The 11074-nt window shown below is 60.2% G+C and overlaps 1 long non-coding RNA gene across 7 annotated transcripts in view; it reads right to left on the bottom strand.

The window, feature by feature from the left end:
- Nucleotides 1-9063: 9063 nt before the first annotated feature.
- Nucleotides 9064-11074, bottom strand: part of LOC104875994 — a 24269-nt gene continuing 22258 nt past the window's right edge. For 5 of the 7 annotated variants that reach the window (XR_002026026.2, XR_004515106.1, XR_004515105.1 and 2 more), the window contains exons 7-9: nucleotides 10367-10624; nucleotides 9797-10128; nucleotides 9068-9717 (exon numbers count right to left, since the gene is read on the bottom strand). This is a non-coding gene — a long non-coding RNA (uncharacterized LOC104875994). Of the gene's footprint in view, nucleotides 9718-9796; nucleotides 10129-10366; nucleotides 10625-11074 lie in introns of all 7 variants that reach the window. The other 2 variants (XR_002026027.2, XR_004515109.1) reach the window with 2 other exon arrangements.

The raw sequence follows: 11074 nt of genomic DNA, 5'->3' as shown, positions 1-11074 counted from the left end.
GGGCACCTACCTGGCCCCACACCGGCTGGCCTCACCGGTCGGTCCACTCCCGGGGCCTCGAGCTGGGGGCTCCCACATCGCCAGAGCCCCCGGAAATACTACTTCTGGTGCCCAAGCAGAGCAAGTGAGTGGGCGGGAGCCCAGGCCTTTACCCCAGGTGTCCCCTAAGGAGCCCCCCTTTTAGCCTGGGAGAGAGGCCAGCCTCAGCAGCACCGAGAGAAGTAGCCAATTCTCTGAGGGTACAGGGGGGCTTACCCTGTGAAGCCCTCTCCTGCAGTGAAAGAGCCTGTCCTTGGCCCTGCTCCTGAGCTCTGGGGCTGCTCCCAGAGGTGGCCTGCGCCCCTCCTTGAGCCCAGGCCACCAAGGCTCAGAGCAGAGAGGCTGGAGTGGGGAGTAGAGCTTTCACAGCTTGCGGAAGGCCCTGGGTCTCATCCCCAGCCCCCCAAAAAACAGGGTGCCTGCCACTTGGGGCCTTTTGGAGAGATTCTGGGGCTCTGGAAGCAGCGTGCAGGGCAAAATCAGTCTGGGTGGCACCAAAAAGAGAATTGGCCATGATGTCCAGGACTTCTGTGGCACCAAGGAGCGCACTCAGTGGAGAAGACAAAGGCGCAGTTATGCAGGAGCAGGCAGGTTCGGGTGCCCTGCCTGTGCCGGCCTTGAAGCCAGGGCTTTGGCACATCGCTCCACACGGCACAGAGGTCTTCTCCCTTCTCTCCTTCCCTCCCAGCCTCTGGGCAGAGGCCTCTGGGAGTGGACCTGGGAGACTTAGATCAGAGGGAGCTGGGACAGGAGACCAGGGCTGAGAGCCACTTCTGCCCTCCTGGGCCTTCTGCAGCTGCTTGCCCAGCCCCTCTGCTGGCCGGGTCTCTGGCCCAGCATGGGCCCCTCCAGGGATCCCAAAGCTGGGCCTGGTTCTGCCTGGGCCTTGTCTCCCTCTGCCAGACGTTTGCAGGTGTCAGCTTGCTGGGTGAACCAGAGCTCTGCGCCGAGGGTGGCCCTTCCCTTCCCTTGGCCTGCGTTTCTGTGGCACCCTGGCCTCTGCGGGCTGCTCTTTGGGTCCCCAGGCAGCACGAGCAGGCCCCACTTGGCCGAGGCCGAGAGGAAGTGGGCTTTGTTTCCAGCATCCTCTAGCACTGCAGCTTGATTTTCCCACCCTGCTCCTGGCAGAGGAGCCCGCGCTGTCCCCCCGACCCCTCCTTCCTTGCTCTGCACCATCCGTCTCCGTCTCCCCAGAGCGAGGAATGTGGCTCCAGGACACTGTGGGGCTTGTTCTCAGCCCCCTTCTAGCTCATTCACTCAGCCTTTTGCAGACTTGCCTCCATCCCGTGGGCCGTCGTCTGGGGTCTGGCTCTAAAGGCGCAGACGGCCCCCCACACCCCCATTCTTCACGCTTCATTTTGTCCCAACGCTGCCTGCCAGGGAGACGCAGCACTGTGGGGGGTCGAGGAGCCCCGGTGTGGGATCCTGCGGGGGGGGTGTCCCCCTCTGCAGCCACCCAGGCCGTCCCTACTCACCCACTGCACCCTTCCCACCCACACGCCACAAGCCTCGATTATTGCCGGGATTAGCACCAGGCTCCTCCTTGGCAGTTGCTAATTAAGACCATTAATAAACACGATTATTAATGCTGTGCCAGGCAGGAACCACCAGGATCTACCGTCGGTGGCACTGGCAAGGTGCTGGGCTGGGGTGACTCATGCCCCTCCTTGGGGAGGGACGGCTCCCTTTCACCCACCAGCTTGTGTGAGAGGAGAAAGCGTCCCTGGTGCCAGGATCACTAGGATGGGTACCTCTGTCCCGCCCCGCCTCCAGCGACTCCAGCTCCCATGCCCACTAGAGTCCCCACTGTCCTGCGGCTTTCGCTGGTGGTTTCCACCTGAGGGCCAGGGCACCCCTTCAGGAGGCACAGACTGTGATGGGCTTGGCGACAGATGTTACCCGTGTGCCAGGCAGGGAGATTCCTCAGCTGGCCAGAGCTGTCTCACCCAGGGCACCATCGCTGCTCCCCTCTGCGTCCCCCACCCCCGTGCTGTGCCACCCGCCTCAGTGTGACCCGTGCCTGCATCTGCTCACCCTGCTGGCTGGGCTGTGCACTGCTCTGGGCCTGCAGGCCGCGGAAGCTCAAATCGCTTTTGTTGTTTGGTCCTTTCCTGCCGGTCCCCGTGATCCCTGCCCCATCCCTCCCTTCCCACCCTTCCATGTCGCTCCTCTGCTCTCTCCTCCCTGACCCCCAGGCCCAGGTGACGGGTGACCAGGCTCCCTGTGGCCAGGCTTGCCTCGGTCGGAGGGCAGGGGAGCCTCTATCCCTCAGCTAGGATTAGGAGATGGGTGCAGCCTGCCAGGCAAGGCTGAGGCCTTGGGGTCCCCTCAAGGAGATGTCCACTCCCCCCAGGACCATCTAGGCTTCTGCACCCCAAAAGGGAGCTGGGGCAGATCCTCCCCACACACCTGCTGTCCCCCATCCTTTTCTGCCCACGCCAATGTCTTGACTTTTCCTGTGGCTTTTGAGGGAGGATCCACCAAGACTTCATTCTCCCCTAACCCAGGGAAAAAGAAAAGGGGAAAAAAAAATACCCTGGAAATAAAACCCCAACAACAACCTTAAAGTGGGAGAGATTCGTTGGAAGGCTTTTAATCCTTTAATCCCTCTCAGATGGGCCTTGAGACGCTAATGATTTTCCTAATTATTCTCTGCCATTTTCCCATCGGACTTGGAGAGGCGCGAATTCCGCGTGAGGGTGCGGGATGAATGGCAGGCCCACCTCCCCCTGCCCTGCCGGGCGGCTCCAACGGGTGGCTGGAGAGCTGGGGGGACCAGGAGTGCCCAGCGGGCTCCGGCTTCCCTGCCGCTGACACCCGGCAAGGCCAAGGCGGCAGGGACAATGGGGCAGTGGGCGGCCTGAGAGGCCAGGTGTGGGCGGGGGTCCTGCCCGTGCATGGAGCATTGTGGCCAGGGGAGGTCTCCCCCTGCCCTGCCGGGCGGCTCCAACGGGTGGCTGGAGAGCTGGGGGGACCAGGAGTGCCCAGCGGGCTCCGGCTTCCCTGCCGCTGACACCCGGCAAGGCCAAGGCGGCAGGCACAATGGGGCAGTGGGCGGCCTGAGAGGCCAGGTGTGGGCGGGGGTCCTGCCCGTGAATGGAGCATTGTGGGCCCAGGGAAGGGGCTGAGGTTCTCTTTGTGCCCCTGCCCCGGGTGATAATCACCCTGGTGAGGGTGTTTAAAGGGGTGGGGCCTCCCGGAGAACACTTGGCCATCGGCCTTGGCCCTTCTCCTGTCCCGAGGCCGGGGTTCAGTGGCCCGTCCTGGGGGGCGCCTGTGGCAGCACAGCCCCGCCCCTCCACTCTGACTAGGAGTCCCCAACACCTCCCCAGTCGCGGCTGCATGTCCGGCACCTGGGCTTCGTCCCACACGGTGGAGACCGGGCTCCCCCGGGGCCAGACCTGGGCGAAACTGGGCAGTGCCCAGCTGAGGGCGGAGCTGAGATCGGAGGTGCCATTTGGGCTTTTTCACAGAGTCCCTTTGCCTGAAACGGCCCCTCCCACGCGACAGCGGGGCTTCCTCACCTCCTTTTGCAAATTACACCCGCCAAACAGGAGACATCTGGACTGGAGGCTCCGGAAGGGGGGAGCCAGACAAGGTATAGACAGATAAACGAGGGGCAGCTGACCTACAGGAAGGGCAGGTGAGGCTCCTTACACTGTTCTGTCCACTTCGGGGTTATTAGACATTTCCCCAAGGAAAAGCGAAACAAAATCCAGCCCTCTCTAAGTGCTTGTTTATGTTATTTTTTAGGTACCAGGGACCAAACTCGGGCCCCTGCACTTGCAAGTCAGGCAGCAGAACCACTGAGCTAAATCCCCGGCCCTGCACCTAATCTTTAAATAGTGATTTATTGGCCCAGAGCCAGCCTTACTTCCCTGGGCTATTTCCCTCCAGCCGGTTCTTCCCCATCTGTGTTCCGCTTACTCGCTTTGATCCCTGTGGGTGCTCCACACCAGGTCAAGGCACGCGAGCGCCGGTGCCCATCAGTGAGGCTCCGGAGGCCCCAGAGCGCTGCACGGGCAGGACCTGCTCCTCAGCCGCAGCCAGGGCTCCGGGAAGCCCCGCCCGCCAAGCCCCTAAGTGTCCCATTGTGCGCCATTCACTTCTCACTTTGTCGGCCACCAGAGCCTGTGTCCTTTTGTCACCGGTGCCTGGGCGCCCAGGGGCTGTTACCGCAAGGCCTCATTATTCCCAGCCTAGCAGTAATGAGGAGCCCTTCCGTTTTTCAGGGTCCCTCCCGTTTAATAACTATAATGACAGCCACCATTTGTGAGTCCTGCTTCCCACCCTGCTGCACCAGGCACTTTACATGCATTGGCCCCCTAATCTCCAACAGCTCCAGGTAACAGCTCCCGGGTGCAACCCCATTCTTCAGGTGAGGAAGCTAAGGTGAGCGGCCAGAGTGCCTTTGCCCTGGGCTGTGCTGGGTGGGCAGGGAAGGGTGCAGGCACGGCCAGTCCTGGGTAGGGTCGGCCAGTCCAGGTTCACAGAGGGTGTGAGGCCGGGGAAGAGCACACCCGCTCGAGCAAGGAGCAGGGAGGCTCTGGCCTGGGCCATGTGGGGCGTGTGGCGGCCTCTTCCCAAGCAGGGCTCCCACGCATCCCTGGATGTGACAGGGAGCGACCACCACTGACACCCTGGAAGGCAGATGCTGGCTCACGGCCGGTGTCCCTCCCAGAAAGCCAACAGGACAGGGAGGTGGCAGGTGTGAGGCTCTCGGAGTCGAGGGGCTGACCGCATGCAGTGGCCAGGTCTGCTGGGCCAGGAGGAGGTGGAAGACGGTGGTGGTGGAGAGACGGGTCCGAAATGACACTGGTCCCTCTCAAAGGTGGCTTCTCTGGCATCCTGCTATGTTCTGGCCTTTGAGGTTAAACCCCGTTATTTCTCAGCCTTTAAAAAGACCAGGGATTGGACCAGGGATTTAGCTCAGTGGCACTGTGCCTGCCGTGCGAGGTCCTGAGTTCAATAATCCCTGATACTGGAGGGAAAAAAGCAGAGATTTAAATTTTAAGTCCAACTTCAGGAATCAGCTGATAGCTCAGTCAGTTGTATGCATGTATGCGGCCCTGGGTTCCACCCCAACACCACAAAAGAGAAAAAAAATGACAACTTAAATGTATTCCGAATAAGTGATTTCTTCATGCAGAGCAAAGCCCTAAAGGCGCAGAAGAGCACACTACTGGTGAGCGGTCGTCCTGCCAGCACCCTTTCCCATTACAGAGACGACCTCTGTCCCGAGTTCCGCGTGTTCTCCCAGAACTACTGTGTCCTGGGGATTTTGTGCCTCAAGTTACAGACTTACCCCTCTCCTCACCAGGCTCTGATAAATGTGCACTCCTCCCCTCTTGGGGAGCCCTGGCCTGGAGGACAGGAGCCTCCGGAGGGCCAGGTGGGGGGCTGCATGGGGTAGCCAGGAAGTACAGAGGGGCTTTCCATGGGGAGAGGACAGCAGACCGAGGCCTAGAGGGGCGCCGCCCATGCCCGTCCAGGTCCACCGGGAGGCCACGCGGGTGTGAGGCTCGACTCCCCTAGGCACAGTCTAGGAGCAGCCTGCCTGCTCCCGACCTCCAGCCCCCTCTCTAGCAACCCCTCCTGTCCCTTCCTAAGAAAAAGAAGGGTCTGGCCATGGGACCCTGGTGTTACTTTGCTGGGGGGGCCGGGTGGGGCATGGTGCAGTTGGTGTGGTCGCCAGGGTTTAAGAAATCGCTAGGGGACTAGTACAGTGCGTGAGCAGGGATGTTTCAGTACTTGGTGGCTCTACTTATTCCAAGGCCTTTCCTCTCTCCCTCACTCTCTCTCTCTCCCCTCCCTCTTGGAGCCTCCTCTGGGTGGATACGTACTTTTTCACATTCCTGGTCCTCTTTGGGCCTTCACCTGAGTTCCTCAGTGAGGGCCTAGGGTGTGAGCAAGCCAGCTGGGGTGTTCCCAGCAGAAAACACACCTCTCAAGCCCTCCGCTCATTACAGGCCTGGCAGCCAGGCCCTGGGAAGCCAGACTCGGGCAGCAATTAGATCGTTAGCACCAGCCCTACCCACCTGCTCGAGCCCCTCAAATGCACTTTAATTATAATCCCTTAATCTCCCTCAGCCGGCAGGGCTGGCTCTAGGGCTTTTGCCCTGCACAGCCCCTTTCCCATCCTCTCTCCCCCCAATTAAGGGGTCCTCCCTTACAGAGAGCCCCTCTCCCAGCTCAAAGCCTCTCTCTGCCTTGTGTGAAGCCAGATCCTGTGCTCTGTTGTTGTTTGTTTGGTATTTGAGATCAAACCCAGGGTAAGTCTTTCACAGAGCCTCATCCCCAACCTTTTATTATTTTATTTTTTGGTGGTTCCAGGGATCAAACTCAGAACCTTGCACTTTCAAGGCAGACACGATGCCACTGAGCTACATCCCCGGCCCTTCCCCAACCTTTTATATATATATTTTTTTTCTTTGTACTGGGGATCCAACTCAGGTCCCTTGTGCTTGCAAGACAGGCAGTGGAACCACTGAGCTAAATTCCCAGCCCGACCTTTTCTATCTTATTTTGAGACAGCGTCCAGGCAGGACTCACATTTGGGACCCTCCTGCCTCAGCCTCTCTGGTTGTGGGATCACAGGTGTGCACTACCACATCAAGCTTGCTCTGTATCCTTGTCCATGGGGTTGGCCCTGGTTGGCCGATTAGTTACGTGGACGTTTTTCCACCAGGGGAGCTGCCACCCTGAGGGCCTTTTCCCTCCTGGCCTGGGTACAATTTCTGGGGTGCCTGAAATCAGCTGCCTTCCTCCTTGGCCTCCCCTTGTCCTGGGTTCTCTGGAAGCATCTCTGGCCCCTTCACAATGACTTCCATTTTCCTGTCACCCCAGCCACCCTGTCTGGGCGGGCTGCCCCCTTGGCGTCTTCTTCCAGGAGGTCCATTGCAGCCAGTGCCGACACACACCCCCTGGTGGTGGCCCTGTGTGACCTCCAGCTCACCTCAGCGAGGCCAGCCACGGGGCCCTGGAGACCCCTGCCACATAGAGGAAGGCAGCAGAACATGGCTGGTCCTGGAGCTGCAAGCCAGGCAGAGGTAGGGGAGGGATGAGGTGACCCAGCATGTGGCCTGTCTGAAGCCCAGCCGGACCAAACACTCTCCTGGGAAAGTCCTGTCATTAATTGACTTGCAAATGCTTTGTTTGTCCCCAGATTTATAATTAGTGCTAAGGATTTCTAGGGCCCCATCTTGGAGGGGTGTTTTTTAGGGGCGGCCTGTTCCTCTCCCCTCTCTGAGGTTGGGGAGGTTGGGGGTGGGCAGAGCAGGGCACAGATGCCCAGCTGCCGTCCAGCATTCCCACGGCTCTGGTGCCAGCGTGTGAATGGCGAGGTGCAGGGTGTGTGGGGGCCAGGGCTCCCCACCATCCGTCAGCCGGGACCATGGCCAAAGCCCGAGGCTCCAGGAAAGGACAGAGCTGAGCAGCGGGTGGGGCTGGCTGGCCGGCACCCCAGGAAGGAGAGTCCAGCCGGGCCGGGCTGGCGCGGGCCAAGCCTCCAGCGTGATGAGCGGACCAACAAGGGGCCTCTCTTCCCCGCTGCCTCCCCACAAAGGCTTTGGCTGCCCCGTTGGACGTGGGGGGCTGGGAGCCACTAGAGAATGGGGGGCTGTTCTCAGAGCCCCTCCGCTCGAGGAAGAGGCCCTGGGGTGGGCCAGCGTGGGCCTGGACCTGCTGAGTGAAGGTAACTGTGGGTCCCAGCGCGGGGAGCCTGCTGGGGGTGAACCCAGCTCCCCTGGGCCACAGGCCGCCCTCAGCACCTCCCTCGGTCAGGAAGGGCTGTGCCAGCCTCCGTCTGCCAGGAAGGTGGAGGGCAGCCTAGGACGTGGCTGCCTGCAGCAGCCCTGCCTTGGCAGACTGTGACCTCGGCGAGGCCCGGATGAGCCTCGGCCTCCCTGCACCCTTCTGCAGAGGGCTCTGAGGGCCTGAGAGGAGTGGTGTCCGGTCAAGGCTCCTGTCCTTCCACCCTCCGCAGCAGAGCTCTCTGCCGGCCCGATGTGTTCGTGTGCTTGGGGCATTCATCCGAGGCCCACCCTCTCCATTTTGCCCTGTCCTCCCAGGGGCCCCTCTGTGTCCCCTCTTTTACCTTCCGTTTCTTTCCCAGAACCGGCCATTTTTCTTTAGCTAGTCCCTCTTGAAGTCTAACCCTCTACAGCAGGTTGCCTCTCCCCAGGGCTGCCCTGCAGCTGGAGCCCTGAGGGACCCGGAGGGCTGGGCTCTATGGTAACCCTGAGAAGGGAACGCCCTCGCTCCTCATCTGCATACAGATGGGCTCCTTTGCATACAGACCTCATCTGCATCGACTCAGTGGGACCCTCAGAGCACATTCCGCAGTGTCCCGGCGTCCCCACCTCCTGCCCAGGCTGACACTGGGTCTCTGCTCTCTCCCCTGCCCCTTTCCTCTCCTGTCAGTGCGTCCTTCCTGCCTCCCCAGCCATCACAACCCCTTCACCCAGTGAGGCAGAGGTTGTGACAGCAGCCACTGCCTGCAGGAAGATTATGCTCCAGCTTCTGGGGCCAAACAAAAGCAAGGGGCAGGGGCCACAGTGGTCTCGGTGCTGACTGAAGGCCAGATCCTGCTCCACCAACCCCCGACCTGGCCGGCGTGTGCTGCCTCAGTGGGCCCTCCTGGACCTGCCCTCTGGGGGTCCTGAAGACCTGGCGTGTAATCCTCTCATCCTGACAGGCACCCACCATGCTGAGCACCAGGAGGGCAGGGCTGGGAACAGGTTGGGAAGGAGATCTGTTTTCCCCTTCTCCCATGGCCAGTACCATTTTAATTTTTCTCTTTTTTGGTGATTCCAGGGATTGAGCCTAGACCTCTGCACATGTTAGGCAAGGACTCTACTACTGAGCCTCTTCCCAAGGCTTTTTCTTTTTCTTTTTCTCAATACCTGGAATTGAACTCAGGACCTTGCGCTTGGGAGGCAGGTGCAGTGCCACTGGGCGAAATCCCCAGCCCTTGCCAGCCTTTTAAAAAACTTTTATTTTGAAAGCCGTCATGGCTCACGCCTATAATCTAAATGCTTGGGAGGCCGAGGCAGGAGGATTGTCACAAGAGGCTAGCCTGAGCTACAGAGGGAGCTCAAGACTAACTCGCACTGCCTAGAGACCCTGTCTCAAACAACAACGACAAAACTAAGTGAACAAAAATAAAGCCTTTGAGACAAGATCTCATTAGGTTGCCCAGGCTGGCCTCAAGTTTTCAATGTCTTGCCTCGGACTCCCAGGGATCTGGGATTGCAGGTATGCAGCACTGTGCCAGTTCAGTTCTGATTTCTTGCTGTGGCCTCTGCCCTCCGACCCCGTGTTCACTCCGAGGTCTTAGTCCTCTCTGCTGTCACATCCTCCCCTCCTACTTCCACTGGGCACAGATGGAGAGGAGGCAGGTGGGCGCCTGAGGGACCTGGTGCTGCTGCTCTGTGCACGGTGCAGACCCAGAGTCTGAGGGGCATCTCGTGGAGGACACGGGGCCCCGTCTCCCCTACGTGCCTCGGGGAGCACACCCTCTCCGGTTCTCTCGGTCTTGGGCTTGGTCCCAGGTGCTTCCTCAGGTGGGAGCATCCATCCATGGCTGAGCTGGGAGGGATCAGGTCACCGGCGGGGTTTGCAGAAGCCCAGAGGGTGGGAGGAGCCCCCCTAGGTGTCCTGGCATCCTGGAGGCTTGCCCTGGGTGATACCATGGCTTGTTAGCACGGACCTGTTCCAGGGAACCCTCCCGCCGCCCTGCCCAGGCACAGCCACACACCACTGCCGTCACGGGATGGTCAAGAGATTTTATTAGAACATGAGACCGGATTCGCTCTCTGAGGACATGGGTGTCGCAGGTGAGATGACAGGGTAGGCTGATGGGCCAAGATGGGCAGCTGCTGGACGCAGGAGCAACAGGTCAAGCAAGGTTTGATTCCCGATGTCCGGGGGGCTCGGGCTGTCCAGGCTGGGGCTGGGCCCTCCCTACTCCCGCTCGGCTTGCATCAACTTCAGCCTGCTGGGGCTGAACCTCATGTTTTAGCCAGTCCAGGAAGGCTTCTTGGAGGAACCCAGGCCAGCTGAACGAAGTAGCTGCCTCTACCTTTGGTCCTGAAAGGGAAATTTGTCAAGAATGAGAGAGTACTCTGGACAGAAAGTTCAGATGAAGGCAGAGGGGAAACTTTCTGTGACCTTGGAAGCCACCCCACGAGGAAAAGCAAGGCACTGGGGGGCTCCACACAAGGGAGCCACCAAGACAGTGACTGCTCTCCCCTCGCAGAGCCTCACACCCCAGGAATTCATGCTCCAGGGAACCCGCAGTGGGTGCTTCCCGGGGCCAGAGAGCAACCTGAGTGGGCTGGGGCGACTCCCAGCTCCTACGGCCTCTGCCTCAGTGCAGGCCTCCTCCTGCAGGGACCACAGACACAGCGGAGGCCGTCTGTCCTCTCTTCCGCATCCACAGGAAGTCAGCTGGGGAGGGAGGGCGCCCACACCCTGGGGTCCACGAAGACCCATCTGTAGCTCGGCCTCATTTACTGCTCCGGTTACTCTGGGAGAGCCACGGTCCCTCTCCGTTGACACGTCTCCCTTGAGGCTTTGACTTCTCCTGTGGAAAGTGGGGACAGGACGGCCCAGTTCTCAGGGCTCTTGGAAAGACTGAGACAACAGCTGAGGACGCACTTGCAGAACCAAGACGGTGGCTGCACCCGCAGAGGGAAGCCGGCCTGAGATCAGTGAGTTCCTGAGTTCAAGGCCAGCCTGGGCTTCAAAGACCCTGTCTCAAAAAGGGCAGAGCCGGAGGAGAGACCACGGGGCCTGCTGCCCAGAAATCAGGCACCTTCTTTTCCAGCAGCTTCAGAGGCCTCCAAAGTTCACTTCAACTGACTTCTCCAAGAGCACAAAATCTGAGAAGGGGTGCAGTTTCAGAAAGAAGAGGGGATCTGCCCGCACCCCAATGCCACCTAACTCTGCTCAGGGTCACCTTCCCTCCCTGCCTGGCTCCTCCTCCCCCTTCCCCTTCCCCGCCCCCTCCGAGGCCCCTAACCTATCTTGATCC

The sequence above is a fragment of the Fukomys damarensis genome, unplaced genomic scaffold (genome assembly GCF_012274545.1).
Source record: "Fukomys damarensis isolate Sample0158 unplaced genomic scaffold, DMR_v1.0_HiC HiC_scaffold_33, whole genome shotgun sequence".
In the NCBI taxonomy this organism is placed as follows: Eukaryota; Metazoa; Chordata; class Mammalia; order Rodentia; family Bathyergidae; genus Fukomys; species Fukomys damarensis.
The sequence above is the reverse complement of the archived record's forward strand: the minus strand, read 5'-3'. Positions and strand labels throughout refer to the sequence as shown.